Below are 16026 nucleotides of genomic sequence, written 5' to 3'. Positions count from 1 at the left end.
GCTTTGGAAATACATCACCTACCCTAGCTTTAAAGATTTGCTTTTCCTACCTTTTCTACCAAGACTCAATTTATTGTTGGTTTTGGTCTTTTCATGGGCTTGGTTGACAATTAAGAAAAATCAGCTGTTGGCAAGCTAGTTAGTTAAAATAGTAGAAATGTAATTGTAGTGTTAATATTAATAAATTAATAATAATAGGAATGACAGCTATAGGAAAAATAATGTCAGTATTAATAACAGAGCCAATAACAACAACTGTAGTAGCTGTTGTCGAGCAGGAAAATGGGGGCAGCAAGTGGCCCACAACCACAGATCCAGTCTTTGCAGCTCCGGAGGCAGAAATACCTGCTGAAAGTGACAGAAGGAGAGAGGAGAGAAACGAGAAGGCGCAAAACTACGGGAGAGAGAAGATGTCGAGTTAGTAACATGGAGTAATGGGATAAAAATGCATACAGATGGAGAGGGAGAGAAGAAGAGAGGAAAGAGGTGCATAATGGGAAGTCTCCCGGCAGTCAAGGCCTATAGCAGCATAACTAAGGGATGGTTCAGGGCTCACCTGAGCCAGCCCTAACTATAAGCTGTATCAAAGAGGAAAGTCTTAAGCCTACTCTTAAATGTGGAGATGGTGTCTGCCTCCTGAAACCAAACTGGGACCTGATTCCACAGGAGAGGAGGTTGATAACTAAAGGCACTGGTTGATAACTGAAGGCTCTGGATCTTTAAGCTACGATGGTGCCTGACCATCAAGAGCTTTGTAGGTGAGGAGAAGGATTTTAAATTCTATTCTGGATTTTACAGGGAGCCAGTGCAAAGAAGCTAATATTGGAGAAATATGATCTCTTTTCCTAGTTCTAGTCAGTACACGTGCCGCAGCATTCTGGATCAACTGGAGAGACTTAAGGGACTTTTCGGGCAGCCTGATAATAAGGAATTGCAATAGTCCAACCTAGAAGTAACAAATGCATGGACTAATTTTTCGGCATCATTTTGAGAAAGGATGTGCCTGATTTTTGCAACGCTGCGTAGGTGAAAGAAAGCAGTCCTTGAAGTTTGTTTCATGTGGGAATTAAAGGATAAGGCCTGGTCAAAGATAACTCCGAGGTTCCTTACGGTGGTGCTGGAGCCCAGGGCAATGCCATCTAGAGTAACTATATCTTTAGATAATGTGTCTCAGAGGTGCTTGGGGCCAAGTACAATAACTTGAAAATTGCAGGTCATCCAGATCTTTATGTCCTTAAGGCATGCTTGAAGTTTAGCTAACTGGTTAGTTTCATCTGGCTTGATCGATGGATATAATTGGGTATCATCCGTATAACAATGTAAGTTTATGGAGTGTTTCCTAATAATATTGCCTAGAGGAAGCATATATAAGGTGAATAGAATCGGTCCAAGCACAGAACCTTGTGGAACTCCATGACTAACTTGGGCGTGCACGGAGGACTCAGCGTTAACATGTACAAACTGAGATCGATCTGATAGATAGGATTCAATCCAGCTTAACGTGGCTCCTTTAATGCCAATTACATTTTCCAGTCTCTGTAATAGGATGTGATGATCAATGGTGTCGAACACAGCACTAAGATCTAACAAGACAAGTACAGAGACAATTCCATTGTCTGATGCAATTAAAAGGTCATTTGTAATTTTCACCAGTGCTTTTTCTGTGCTATGATGCAATCTAAATGCTGACTGAAAATCCTCAAATAAACTATTGTTTTTTAGCAAGTCACACAACTGATTGGCGACTGCTTTCTCAAGGATCTTAGAGAGAAAGGGAAGGTTAGATATAGGTCTATAGTTGGCTAAAACCCCTGATCAAGAATGGGCTTTTTAAGAAGAGGTTTAATTACAGCTACAGCTTACAGCTACTTTAAAGGATTGTGGTACATAGCCTCTTAATAAAGACAGATTGATCATATCCAGTAAAGTGCCAACTAAGGGTAAAATGTCTTTAAGCAGCCTAGTTGGAATGGGGTCTACATGTAAACAGAAACACAGTGAGACAGAGGAAAGAAACAGAGATTTTCAAGTACATTTTTCTTTCCCTGGGTGTAGATGGTGCTGTGGTCCTGACTACCATTAACAGCATAACAACACACTCCAGATGCTCTGTAATAACGGTGCAATCCCATGGCCATTAAATACATGATGCAAATTCTGTTACTGTGACTGACAGACTTTGGGACAGGTGATAACTCTGGGGGTACTGCTTCTCCCCTAAGCTGTCAAACACAGGCGCTTTCATGATTATATTTACTACTACAATCTTGTGTTTTCATCTAACCACATGGTCTTTAGTGCATAGTAATACACTGACCTTCAACAATGTAGTTCCAAGTTACCTGGCAGGAGAAAAAAATTGTTTTTATACAGCGTTGTGAATGATTACAATGCCTTATTACATGTTGTGCTCATGCTGTGGTTTGAAATGTTTCTGTTTTATGGCTCTGTGCCTCCGTTTGGTCTGACTTGTGCTGAGCTGGCTGGAAATCTCACATTACTGTCAATGAGAAATTTAAAGCACCCCCTGTCAAAAAATCTGAAATATCCCTTTAAGATGATATCCCATCCTGTGTTTCCTGGATTTTAGTGTATTGTACTGATTTTGCCACAGTCTGTCTAACTTTCAAACCAACTTTTTGTGCTGTTCATAGTAGGGGGTAACTACACCCTCAAATTCTGCTAGAATCCTCTCTCCCACCATATTTTTAAAAATGCAACAGAGGAGCGAGATAGCAATGACTGTAGGAGGTGTGGCCTCGTGGGTACGTACTGTATGACGCGGAGGGCTCAGGGGACACAAGGAAAACTGACTGACCACTGATTGGTATAGCATCAACAGAGACGTAGAGCTGGTAGTCAGAACATTACCGTAACAGTTGGGGGGGGTCAACATACAGTGGTGTGAAAAAGTGTTTGCCCCCTTCCCGATTTCTTTTTTTTTTTTTTTGCATGTTTGTCACACTTGTGACTAATGTTTCAGATCATTAAAAAAATTTAAATATTAGTTGAAGATAACACAAGTAAACACAAAATGCAGTTTTTAAATGAATGTTGTTATTATTAAGGGAAACTGCAATCAAGTGTTTGCAATGAGTCTTTTACAGCGCTGTGGAGGAATTTTGGCCCACTCATCTTTGCAGAATTGTTGTAATTCAGCCACATTGGAGAGTTTTCGAGCATGAACTGTCTTTTTAAGGTCATGCCACAGCATCTCCATAGGATTCAGGTCAGGACTTTGACTAGGCCACTTCAAAGTCTTCATTTTGTTGTTCTTTAGCCATTCAGAGGTGGACTTGCAGGTGTGTTTTGGATCATTGTCCTGCTGCAGAACCCAAGTTCGCTTCAGGTCACAAACAGATGGCCGGACATTCTCCTTCAGGAGTTTTTGGTAGACAGCAGAATTCATGGTTCCATTTATTACAGCAAGTCTTCCAGGTCCTGAAGCAGCAAAACAGCCCCAGACCATCACACTACCACCACCATATTTTACTGTTGGTATGATGTTCCTTTTCTGAAATGCGGTGTTACTTTTACGCCAGATGTAATGGCACACACACCTTCCAAAAAGTTAAACTTTTGTCTCATCAGTCCACAGAGTATTTTCCCAAAAATCTTGGGGATCATCAAGATGTTTTCTGGCAAAAATGAGATGAGTCTTAATGTTCTTTTTGCTCAGCAGTGGTTTTCATCTTGGAACTCTGCCATGCAGGCCATTTTTGCCCTGAACTCAGGTGTGATAAACAACAGTTAAGTTATATTTTAACAGGTGGGGCAATCACATTTTCACACAGGGCCATGTAGGTTTGGATTTTGTTTTCCCTTAATAATAACAACCTTCATTTAAAAACTGCATTTTGTGTTTACTTGTGTTATCTTTGACTAATATTTAAATTTGTTTGATGATCTGAAACATTTAAGTGTGACAAACATGCAAAAAAAATAAGAAATCAGGAAGGGGACAAACACTTTTTCACACGACTGTATGTAATGGTCTTGCTTTTTTCGGCACAGTTAGGGAGGGACAAGAGAATTCAGCTGAACCAAACTTTGGATTCCAGGAAGACACATACAAGCTTGAGCAGAAAAAGCTGTTTTTATGCACTATATGCCAACAAGAATCTATGTGATTATGCGTATAGTGCAAAACAAATCATTTTGTGTGTAGTTCCTCTAACAATTTACCCCCCTCAAACTAGAGGCCTAAAAGCACACTTCCAGTTTTTTTATAATATTTATATATTATTTTTGTAGTTTTGGCCATCATTCCTATCAGTAATGACATTGTACTCACCAAGTTAATTACTGAGATCTGAGAATTTGGCAACAACACTTAATGTAAGTTCAACAGGGTAAGAAACAGTCAGTCCATTAGACAGATTTATAAAAAAATAAAAAATCCCAGGTTAAACTTATTTGGAAGTGAAAATGAAGGCGAATTTACAGATGACTTCCTGCTTCAACTTTGACCTACTATTTGTGCGCAAACAGTTTGTCTGTACAATGAGGCATTATTACACACATTTTAGATGTGTACCTTTCATTTTACCTCCAAATAAAATGATTTAGATAATCAGACTAAACTGTTGGCTTGGTTAAAACCTGTCTGATTGTCTGAGTGCTTCTGTTTTTAGCCCAGTCAGATTGGTGAGTACAATGTTATAACTGACACAAAATAAGAGTTGTAATAAACAGAATTATCCTTTAATTTCTTCTTGATCTCAAGCTATCATATTATGACTGATACTACAAGTCATAAGTTACAAGCTCAAACCATTGTAGCTTAAAATCTACTGTCTGTCTGTCTCAGTCGTTCAGGATGTCAGATGGGCTCATCTGTCTGTTAGTCAGTCAGTCCATCAGTTAGTGTGGTACTCCAGAAGTGCTGTAAAAGCTTCACTTAAATCATACTTCAACAAATCTGCTGAACTCAGCACACACATGTCCTTGTTATTGGCAGTGACAGCAAAGGTGTGTGTGACTTTCTATGATGTATTATTTATTCACTGATCTACTGTATATATATATATATATATATATATATATATATATATATATATATATATATATTCCCATGTAAAATGATCAATGAATCTATCATGTTTCTTGAGATGACCTCACCAGAACTGCATGTGTGTGAAGCTGCTGCTATTGATGCTCCACTTTACTGCAGTATTGTACTGTAACACACACTGGAAAAAAATAAAATACAATGCCTCAGATACACACACATACATATGCTACTGCTGAGTGACTGTCTTTGCTGGTCTCACACACACAGAATACTTGTTAATGCAGAGTCTCTCTCTCTCTCTCTCTCTCTCTCTCTCTCTCTCTCTCTCTCATACCTAGAGTGAAAGTAGACACTGCAGGGATGTTTTATCATGCCTCAGCAAACACAGCTCCTTCCCAGCTTGACAGAAACACTAGCAGACTGCAGTATAACTTTACTTTTATTGTGCTGCTACATAAGCCCACAGTCAACTAAATTTCACTAATTTTTTTACTACAATTGCTGCAGTGATTGTAGAGCAATTCACACTGTATGATTTACAGATGTCAAAGTTATGTGAATTTTTCATTAAAACATTTTTTTCTTAAATATTTTTCTAGTACAAATTTCAGACAGTAATTACAGCTGCTAGAATCTGTCTTTGAAACCTCCCAAATGACAGTTTTATGAATGTTAAAAATAATAAAAACACATACTGTAGAATCAACTGAGGGACATTTTGCCGCAAGTTCAGACTCTCAGGCATGTCAGGCTGCATACAGTACTACAAATTTTCCTAAAATGTGAAAAACTGCCAGTTTAAGTTTCAACTGGTTCCATTATAAATCAGCTTGTTTAAAGAATTTTGTAGAAATAATTGTCTGTATCTTGAAACAAGTATCAATCTAGAATCAAGAAAAATGACTCAGATACTTGAAAAAAGTTGATATGCATTGGAAACAAGTAAAATATTCTTACTGCACTGGCAGATATTTTTACTTGTTTCAAGAAAAGAAAACTTTAAGGACTCGATCAGAGACAAGAACCAGATGATAAGAAGGAGATTTCTTGGCTCCCTTTTTGTCCGACTCTAACTTCAACCACAGTCTTAAATCAAATCTTAAACAAAAAGTGAGCTTTGAAATCTCAGCACTAAGCCAAGTAATGAGTCATAGAACAACAATCCTATCAACCCTGCAGTTATACTGTGGTCATTCTGTGTTATAAGTGCCTAAATAGCTTATTTCAAATAAGCACAAATGTTATTGAGAGGACATGATATGCACAGCATTTTTTTCATTTTTTTAGGCTTTTGCAAGAAGTACATTTGAATACCTGTACTAAATGCCATCCTTTTAAAAGTTAGCTACACACAAACTTGTAATAAGCCACATGTTTTTACCATGGGTGGTGGCATCATGTTCATGCCAATCTTACTGTAACTGAGGGCCCATTTACAGTACACTGTCATTTTGTATTGCTGTATTATTTTAATTTCCTGATTTTATTTGCCTCAGTCCTGATATGTTTTAATCCTGGTTCAACCATGTAAAGCAAGTATTATTATTTCAAGTGTCTCATATCTGGATAAAATACAGATGCCAATTAATAAACTTTCATTTACACTTTTACACATTTTGTCTCTGTTGGCCAGAGCACAAATCTGATTGCATTTGTCTTGTTTTTCCTGGGATACATGTAAATTGGGGTAAGCCCCAATCCAGTCCAGAGGGCGGTGGTAATTCAATTAAATTCAATTTTAGTTATATAGCGCCAATTCGTAAAAGAAGTTCTCTCATTGTACTTTTCCTATGAGCAGGTCTAGAATACTCTTTATATTATTATTTACAGAGACCCAACAAATCCCACCATGAGCAAGCATTTGGCGACAGCGGCAAGAAAAAACTTCCTTTTAACAGGCAGAAACCTTGGACAGAACCAGACTCAATGGTGGGCGGCTATCCGCTGCTGCCGTGTTAGGTAATGCAACTGAAGCTGTTTGGAAACTGGCAAAAACACCAGAAGAATTTTTGCACTGTTATTGAAGCAGTTTAGTCACAACAATAACAGTTTTGCTACTATTAATATCCTCTATGGTATACCTCTAGGACTGACAGATCCTTATGTCTTATTTCAAAATTCTACTAGTTTAAACTCACAGAAAATGATATTTTTAGGTACTGTGCAAAATGAGCTCAAAGAAGAAAAACAAGGCAGAACTTTAGGTTTGCCCTTACTGACATTGAGGACAGATGAACTTTTGGTTTCCCATTCAGTTCACATAGCAGGAGTCAGGTTTATTACACTGATTTCACAGCTTCCACTTTATTAACACTGAAATGAAAAGAAAACCACAACATTTCCCACTACAGAATTCAAGAGACGAAGATAAACAAGGTACAAGACGAGAGCGAGGAAAAGAATTAAAGAGACAGAAGATGAAGAAAAGATGAAAAATAAAAGCAGAGACATAGCTGTTAAAAAAGGTGAGACACTTGATTAGTAGTGATTCTGACATGTAACCTGACCATCCAACTAGATATGCCAATATGTCATTCTGGCAAGCTATTATGTAAATATTTTATATTAATATAGAACATTTTTTACCTGCTTTCATATCATATTATTGTAATCAATTTTGTTTTACTGTCAAGGCCAACAGATAAATATCAAAGGTTGTACTGTATTTGCTACAACATTATATTTATTATTCATTTAGGTTTGACAGTAGGCTGTGGATAACACATTCTTGAGTTTGCCAATTTGAAGTTTAGGGTCATAGAGCTATATATTAAGCTAAAAATGAACTTGTCTACAATAAAAGTATGATAGGAAATACTGAAAATGCATAAACGAAACACTCTGGCGAAGAAGTTACAAGGAATGGATGATGAGAATCCTGCACTTGAAGCAGAGATGAGTAGCAAGCTACAGAAGTCTGGTAAGCTCACTTCCTTTTAACTCCACACAACCAGATTTTTTTTCATTTTTCAGCATACTTGCCAACCCTCATTTTCCCTGGAGACTCCCATTTTTCATTGTGCCTGGAGTCACAATTTGTCCGTATTTCTCCCAATTTATGACAAATTTTCACACCCTTTTTGCTATCACAACCTGTTTCTGGCACTGTACAGTCGTGATGCAAAAGAGAGCTGCTCGTGCTCGAGCCTCGTCCTCCTCAGTGAGTGAGAGACGGAGAGAGAAATGGAATAAATTAATGAATGAAGGGTTAGGGTTAGGGTTAGGGTTAAACTGATGAATATTAGTTAATGCCAGAGGGGCGAATTATTCTGTATTCTTTCACGAGAATTAAAAGTAAAATTTAAAAAAAAAGTATTTAATATAAAAATTTCTGTTGCAGTGTACTTATTATTTTGTTATTTTCATTCTTTATAAAAGTCACCAGAATGCTGGAAACAGAGGTCTCAAGTCTCAAGACACTGCTAACTCAACAGAGACCACCAGAAGCATCCCATTGGGACTCTGTTATGTGGCTGGGCTGTCAGAACATCTAGCCAGAATCTTCAAGTCACAGGGACTCAGCACTTTCCACAAACCATTTGGCCTTTGGATCTCTGCTGGTATACCCTAAAGACAAAATTGGAGTTGTGTATGACATCACATGTAACAGCTGTGGCGAACACATACATCGGTAAAACAGCAAGGAGCCTGAACAAGAGACAGAATAAACACCAGAAACAGCTGTCTGTGAACACCAGACCAAAACTGGTCACAGCATCCAATGGTTTAAAGGTCATCAACCAAGAGCAGGGTTGCCAACTCTCATGCTCCTGGTGTGTGACACACGCTTAACCTTCAGTCTCACGCTTTCGACATGTAAGATCAATGAATAATTATCTCTAACACTCATGATGTGATTGGTCGCACTGATGGAACATAATTCATGTAATATTAGAGATTATATGTTAATATTTCTGAGTGAGCAGAATTGTGGTGCAGCTGCAGAATGTTGTTTGAAAGTTTTTTAGAGAGTTTTTTAAATAGGCTGCCTTTAGTCTGAACAGCATTTCAGTGACTGTGTTTAAATTTACTACATTTGTTGAAGTAGCTGAAATAGAGTCACTGAATGCTTTTCAAGTGCAAATCACCAAACACATTATTACTGGATCAGATTGTGAGCTTACAATCATGTCTCTGTGTCTTTGATCTACATATTTTTTAAATCTTCAATTATATTTTTCATCTTCAGTTGCTTACCTCTGTGGTTTGTAAAGCTGGTTAAAGCTGGAGAAATGTATTTAAAATGTCAGATTCAACCACTTTATCAGCCTTTAAGGAAATGTATGTCTGGTAAATGATGAATTAATGGACAACACTGAATAAAACTTTGTGTTAACTTATTGACATTGCATATGCATTAATATCTCTACGTCCACTGGATTAAAATGGAGGCTCTGCCTTTTATTTGCCTGTTGCCATGGTGAATCGTAGTATTGGAGCTTCATTGATGATGGCTTTTTTTATTCACCATGCACAACCTTAACTCAGAGTGAACATACTCAGTTGATTGAAGTGACTCTGATCAACTGTTCTGGACCCGATAACTGAGTTTTCCATCTCAGGGCTCATCAACTCAGAGTTCAAGGTTAGGCTTAGAGTTTGTTAAACCTGCTTTCTGGAATAGACCGAAGGAGATGTTCAACCAATCAGAGCAACGAAACATGCTGAGCGACATATGCAAGTTGGGGCAGTGCTTGGTCCGTTTTCAAACAGGAAAAAAATGGCGGCCTGGTCACAAATTTTCTCAAGTTACAGCTAAACAGTACACTAAAATGTGTTTCTGAAAACATTTGAGGTGGGAAAGAGCAATGCAGTAACAGAATCTTTATTTATATTTGATCAGCACTGCCTAGTTTGACAGTTTGATCTGAGTTTCGTGAGCCAGGTGCCTTGTGCTGTATCAACCAATGAGAGCAGCCAAACGTATGACATGTGACTTCAAATCTGGACCAGTAACGCTCCTCTGCCAGGCATTGTATGAAACCCGCTCCATATTAGATAAACAGCTGTGTTTGGCCCAACCAAATCCAGGACGGGTGGAATGGGACAGATGTACCTGCCAGAGCAAATGAAACATGAGCTAGGCAGATTCGTCTGCTTCCCAGGCTTATGGAACGACATTCACACTTCAACATGTATGAAAAGAAGAAATAAGCTAATACTTATGAAAACATGATCATCTCAACTAAATCATTCAATAATTATTCTTCATACATGATTTGTTATTATGTTTTTGTATTAAAATGAAGGGCTACCGAGAAGGGAGGGAAAAAAGAAAAAACAACCAGGATATAATTATCAGCAGCAAGATCCTTTTTCATTTGTTTCAAGGTCCGCTGCTCTTTAATCCAAACCCCGGCTTCCTTTTAAGATGAATAGGTAATACGTGTTTCAGCAATAAAGCTGGGGAAAAAAATAAGATAACAGATCATAACAAAATTGTAGCAGAGTTTGAAGGAGTTAGCCTACAGGCTGCAGCATCTACATGCACAGCCTTTGCCATAGATAAAATCTCCTGATCCAGTAGATATGAACAATTTTGGCTTAGCCCTTTAAATCAAATCAGACAGCATTCAATGATGTTTCAGCAAAAAAAGCCCAAAAACAAAAAAACAAAAACAATTTAAAACAAAAATGTAGCAAGTTTGAAGGAGCTACCAGCCGCTGCATCTACATATGCAGCCATTGCCATAGCAAACTTGAGACTTAGATGTAATTGAGTGGACTTGCTGGCGTGGAAATTCACAGAAATGGACCACTTTGAGTGCTTCTGCATGACATCAGGAAGACAATATCTAGTATGAAGCCTGTGTGAAATGTAGTTGCAGATATTGAGGATAGCAAGTGTATATTTACACTACCAGTCAAAAGTGTCAACACACTGAATTTACTGTTTTTCATTCTCTTAAAGCCATTTTGATCTAAAGTCTTCTGCTTAAAGGCTTGAAATGTGTTTCTTAGACAAACATAAATAGTGAAGTTGATCCTATGTATGAATTTCTTTCCAAAGCCTTTGCCTTTCCATCAAGGCAAAGGGGGGCTACTTTAAAGAATCTAACATATCACATAGTTTTGAGTTGTGTAGCAGTTTTTTGGTCACTGCATAATTCCATTTGTGTTATTTCACAGTTTTGATGCATTTACTGTTCTAAAATGTGGAAAACAGTAAAAATGAAGAAACTGGTGGCATCTCTGGTAGTGTACCGGTGAAGGGTTCATCTATTTTCAGTTAAATTAATTAAAGATTGTGGACCCTGAAATCATCATTACATAAAAAAGGTCCACACATATTGTATGGAATGACAGGGGTCCACTGTTGGTGCGTACATGATGACAAAGGTTTCCTCTCAGATAGCATGGAGCGTACTCCAGCATGGATGAATAAAAAATAAATAAGAAAAATGGTTAATTCTTGAGAAAGTTATAATCTAAACTCAAAATAATATAATTCATAGCGTTGTTATTTTTTAGTGAAGTGGCACCAGCAATGTTGTCATTGTAGCTTTTTGAAATGTGTGTATTGTAAAAACACAATGACAACCTATCATGATATATGTAAGTAAAGCAACAAAAATAATTTAGGGACCTATTTCGGATATTGACATTAAAGGTATTTCCAGAAACAGTGTCCATCCAAGTTCACACTGATACTCAGCAGGTATTGGTCGGGTCTTTACATTGGGTATTACGGGTCTTTACATCCTAGTACTGTCAACTAAAATGTTTCTTTAGCACCAATTAACTGGTATGTTAGTGCTTTTAATGGACATTGAAATAGTCATAGTTACAAAACATAACAGGATACATACTAGTAGCATATTGGCTCTTTATTAGTCATTTTAAAGCATATCCTACAACTACTAGGCTATTAACTCAAAGAGCCTGAAGCTTGATCCTGCAAATGAGACCCCACTGTCCTTTGCTAAGAAATGTGACAACTTTTCTATTTTAGAGTACAAAGTTCCAAACAAAAGTCAACATATAAAGCCCTATTAATAGATCTGTATCCTGTTTTGATGTTTTAGAGATGAGCTGTAGGTCCATCACTATTTCAATGCCCATTAAAAGCACTAACATACCAGGTAATCTGTGCATGCTAAATAAACATTTCAATTGACAATACAGGGATTTAAAGACCCATAAAAACCAATACCTGCTGAGCAGTGTGAATTTAATGCAGCATGTGTGCCTTTCATTTTATACAAACTCTCAGTTCCATTGTTACGATGCTGCACCACACGCCTTTATTCGTCAATAAATGTATAACTTCATGTGACACATACTGTAATCATCAGAAAAAAAACAAATGACAGTTTAGTTGAAGTATTTTTCCCATGACAACAATGGAAGGCAAGAAGTAAAAAAAAAAAACTATATTCCCATTCAGTGGTAGAAGAACAAAGTCAGCACAAGTAGAAATATCTCCTTTATTAATGGACCGCTTCAGAGATTTTCAAACATATCTATTAAAGTTTTTTCAAGGCTAAAAACAAAAAACTGCTTAAACTTTCAGCTGACAGATTTCTATTGCTCAGAGACAGGGTCCATTTAGTACCCTAAATACCACATCATAAAACCTACACAGGTCAATATGAACTATGCTCTTTTGTATCTAACAGGAATTTTCAATATTTCATGCTTCCAGTACAAATAATTAGTAATAATATAACAGAATTTAAACTGAACAAAATGGTTAACTAGCATTTTAATTCTTCAACAAGGGAAGGAGTTGGCCTCTGGATTTCTCCTCCTCTATAATAGTCTTTGCAGGATCCAACTTCAGGCTCTTGTAGTTATTGGCCTGGTAGTTGTAGGATATGGTCATTCAGAATAAGGCATTAATAAGTGCTTTAAAATGACTAATAAAGAGCCAATATGCTCCTAATATGCATGCTAATAAGCAACTAGTTAATGGTGAATGTGTACTTTAATATAAAAAGTATTACCCATATTTGTTTTACAATAGTTTAACAATGGGCTTTGTGAGATTAATCCATCTTCTAGCTGACTTATCCCTTCTTCTCAGACAAACTTATGACTCCCATTACCTCCTATATTTTCACATACCATGTTAAATTATTCTTCTCTAGCAATACCTGAATGTCAATATCTGAAATAGGTCCTAAAGTATTTTTGTAGCTTTACTTACATATATTGTGGTTGTCAATGTGTTTTAGCAATACACCCCACATTTCAAAAAGCTACAATGACAGCATTGCTGGTGCCACTTTACTCAAAAATAACAACACTACAGATATTTAGTTTAAATTATCATTTTCTCTTAAGAATTATTCATTTGGCTTATTTCTTTTTTATTCATCCATGCTGGAGTGTAAATGTCACTCCATGCTATCTAAGAGGGAACTGAAGTGTGGACATTTTTCTGTAAAGTGAATCAACAGATAAAATGCATTCCTATAAATACAGATTGAGGACACAATTACTTTGAAAAATTTATTGAAATCCTGTGCATGTGAAAACTCATGAGGGGAGTGTTTTGGGACTGAACAATTTGAAGATATACTAAAAGTCTAATGTTAGTGATTAAACATGAAAAGAAATGATCTTACTACTGACCATTTTATTTCTAATTTTATCATGGTTTTCTTTTTTACTTTCTTTTAGTTTTGAAAACACTTAATTCTGCTGCCTTCTGGGTAGCCCTTCCTTTTAATACAGTCGGTAGCTTGAAACTAGTTCCATTAAAGTTGAGCCTTTATGTTTTATTACAAAAAAACAAAAACAAATCATGTTTCAAGAGACTATTTAGTTGAGGTGATCTTTTTCTCATAAGTATTATACATTTTGTTTCTTTTATTCAGCCATGCTGGAGTGTGATTATCGCTCCATGCTATCTAAGAGCGAACTTGTGTCATTATGTACTAGCAAACAGTGGAGGACCTTTTTTCTGTAATGCAATTCACCAAATAAAATGCATTTCTATAAGACTGAGCACACAAGTATAATGAAAAATTGATTCCAGTGCTTGTGAAAACTGATCATGCAAGTATTTTGGGAATTAACAATTTTAAAGGTCTAATGACAGTCTGATATCAAATTAGTTTTTTGGGATTAATTAAAACTGAAAAAAAAAAGGATCTTAATAACAACCATTTTATTTCAAATTCTATCCTGGTTGTTTTTCTATTTTTCATCCTTTTTTAAGACTCTAAAATACTTATTACTCTCCTGCTGTCTGGGTAGCCCTTCATTTTAATAGTGTCGAGCTTGAAACTTAAGACATCCACTAAACTCAGCCTTTATATTTTGTTACAAAAACACAATAACAAATCATGTTTCAAGAGACTGGTCTCATCACTCAGTAACCTGTTTAATAGCCCCTCTAAAGTCGAAAAAAATAGGAAACCCAGAGACAGTGAATGTGAAACATAAAGTGGGTCCTTTTCCTATTATCCTTCTCTCAAAGAGTGGTTGTTCCACTGGCCTGTGGGGTAGAGCAAAGAGAACGGTGAGTCTTCTTTGGTTACCTTTGAGGTAAGGGAGATAAGGTTGATTTCCCTGCGCTGAGCTCCTTGCCAGCCTCTTGGTGGGAACCAGAGTGGTGTCACCTGCTTGGTCCTCTGTTCCAACTGCCTAATCTTTACTGTGTGGCAGCTGGGTGAGTAAATGCCTCGCCTGATTACCTGGTGGGCTGCAGGTGTGCCCAGTGCCATGTGCCCTGAGGCTTCAACACCTGAACTGGATGAACACTCCCTTTATCACCTCCCCCAACCTCAGCTTGTGGACTCGCCTCCTATGCTAAACTTGTTTGTGTGTTTCCCCTGGTGTTTCCCCAAAGTTTGGTGTGTTCAGAATCGGCTCAGTGCATAAGGCCTTCTGAAGGGTGGTGAATGGTTCCTCCGCCTCGGCATTCCAACAGACATGATGTGGGTGGCTCTTTTTTGTCATCTTATGCACTGGGGCTGCAATGGTCGCAAAGTGAAAGATAAAACATTAATAGCCCACAAGTCGTTTAGCTGCTGTCTTAGGCCAGGTGGTGATGGCCTCCACCTTCCGGAGATAGACCAAAGCGACACTTTTTGGGATTGGCTGTCAGGCCAGCTCCCCGTAGGACTCCCGGGACAGCTCTCAGGTGGCCCAGATGGGAGGTCCAGTCAAGGCTATGGATTATTATATCATCTAAGTAGACCGCCGCATACTCAGGATAAGGCTGGAGTATCTGGGCCATCATCCGTTGGAATGTGGCTGTCACTACATGGACTCCAAAGTGCAGGACTCTATAGTGGTACAGGCCATCTGCAGTAGAAGAGGCCATCTTTTCCTTGGCCTCTTCTGTGAGGGGAATGTGCCAGTATCCTTTGATGAGATCAAGAGTAGACATAAAACAGTGGGGCCTAGTTGCTCGATTAGCTCATCAACTCTAGGCATGGGGTAGGCATAGATCTCAGTGGGCCAAGGCCAGTTGAGAGCCTAGAGGTACCTCTGAGGGGTCAGAACCTGGGGTTTCTGCGGTCAATGATGGCATCGGAACAATATAAGAGGTATGCCATTTCTTTAGAAGATTTACATGATAAATCTGACAGGACTTTCTTCTCTCAGGTTGTCTCACCTTATAGCTGACCTCATTTACCCTCTCAATCATGTCATAGGACCCGTGCCATTTGGCCAGCAATTTGCTTTCCGCTGTCAGGATGAGGACCCACACACCAGGCCGGTACTCCCACACTTGAGATGTTATGTTGGAGACCAGGGCTTCAGCTTGTTGTGCTTGCTGCATATGCTCCTGCACGATGGGCCATATTTAACCATCCTTCCTTGCATCTAGTCAACATACTTTATAACGGAGCAGTGGGGTAATGGTTGCCCCAAGCTTCTTTAGCCAGATCCAGCAGGCCCCTGGGTCTCCATCCATACAGCAACTCGAACAGTGAAAACCCTGTGGAAACCTGGGGAACTTCTCGGATGGAAAACAAAACAAAAGGGATTAGTTGGTCCCAGTTTTTCCCATCCACATCAATAATCTTTCTCAGCATTTGTTTGAGGGTCTTATT

General features: G+C 38.1%; 1 protein-coding gene across 9 annotated transcripts in view; it reads right to left on the bottom strand.

The window, feature by feature from the left end:
* map4l (microtubule associated protein 4 like) overlaps nucleotides 1–16026 on the bottom strand; it is a 160775-nt gene that overhangs the window by 111330 nt on the left and 33419 nt on the right. The gene's annotated exons all lie outside the window — the stretch shown is intronic.

Source organism: Siniperca chuatsi, linkage group LG13 (assembly GCF_020085105.1).
Source record: "Siniperca chuatsi isolate FFG_IHB_CAS linkage group LG13, ASM2008510v1, whole genome shotgun sequence".
Taxonomy (NCBI): domain Eukaryota; kingdom Metazoa; phylum Chordata; class Actinopteri; order Centrarchiformes; family Sinipercidae; genus Siniperca; species Siniperca chuatsi.
The sequence above is the reverse complement of the archived record's forward strand: the minus strand, read 5'-3'. Positions and strand labels throughout refer to the sequence as shown.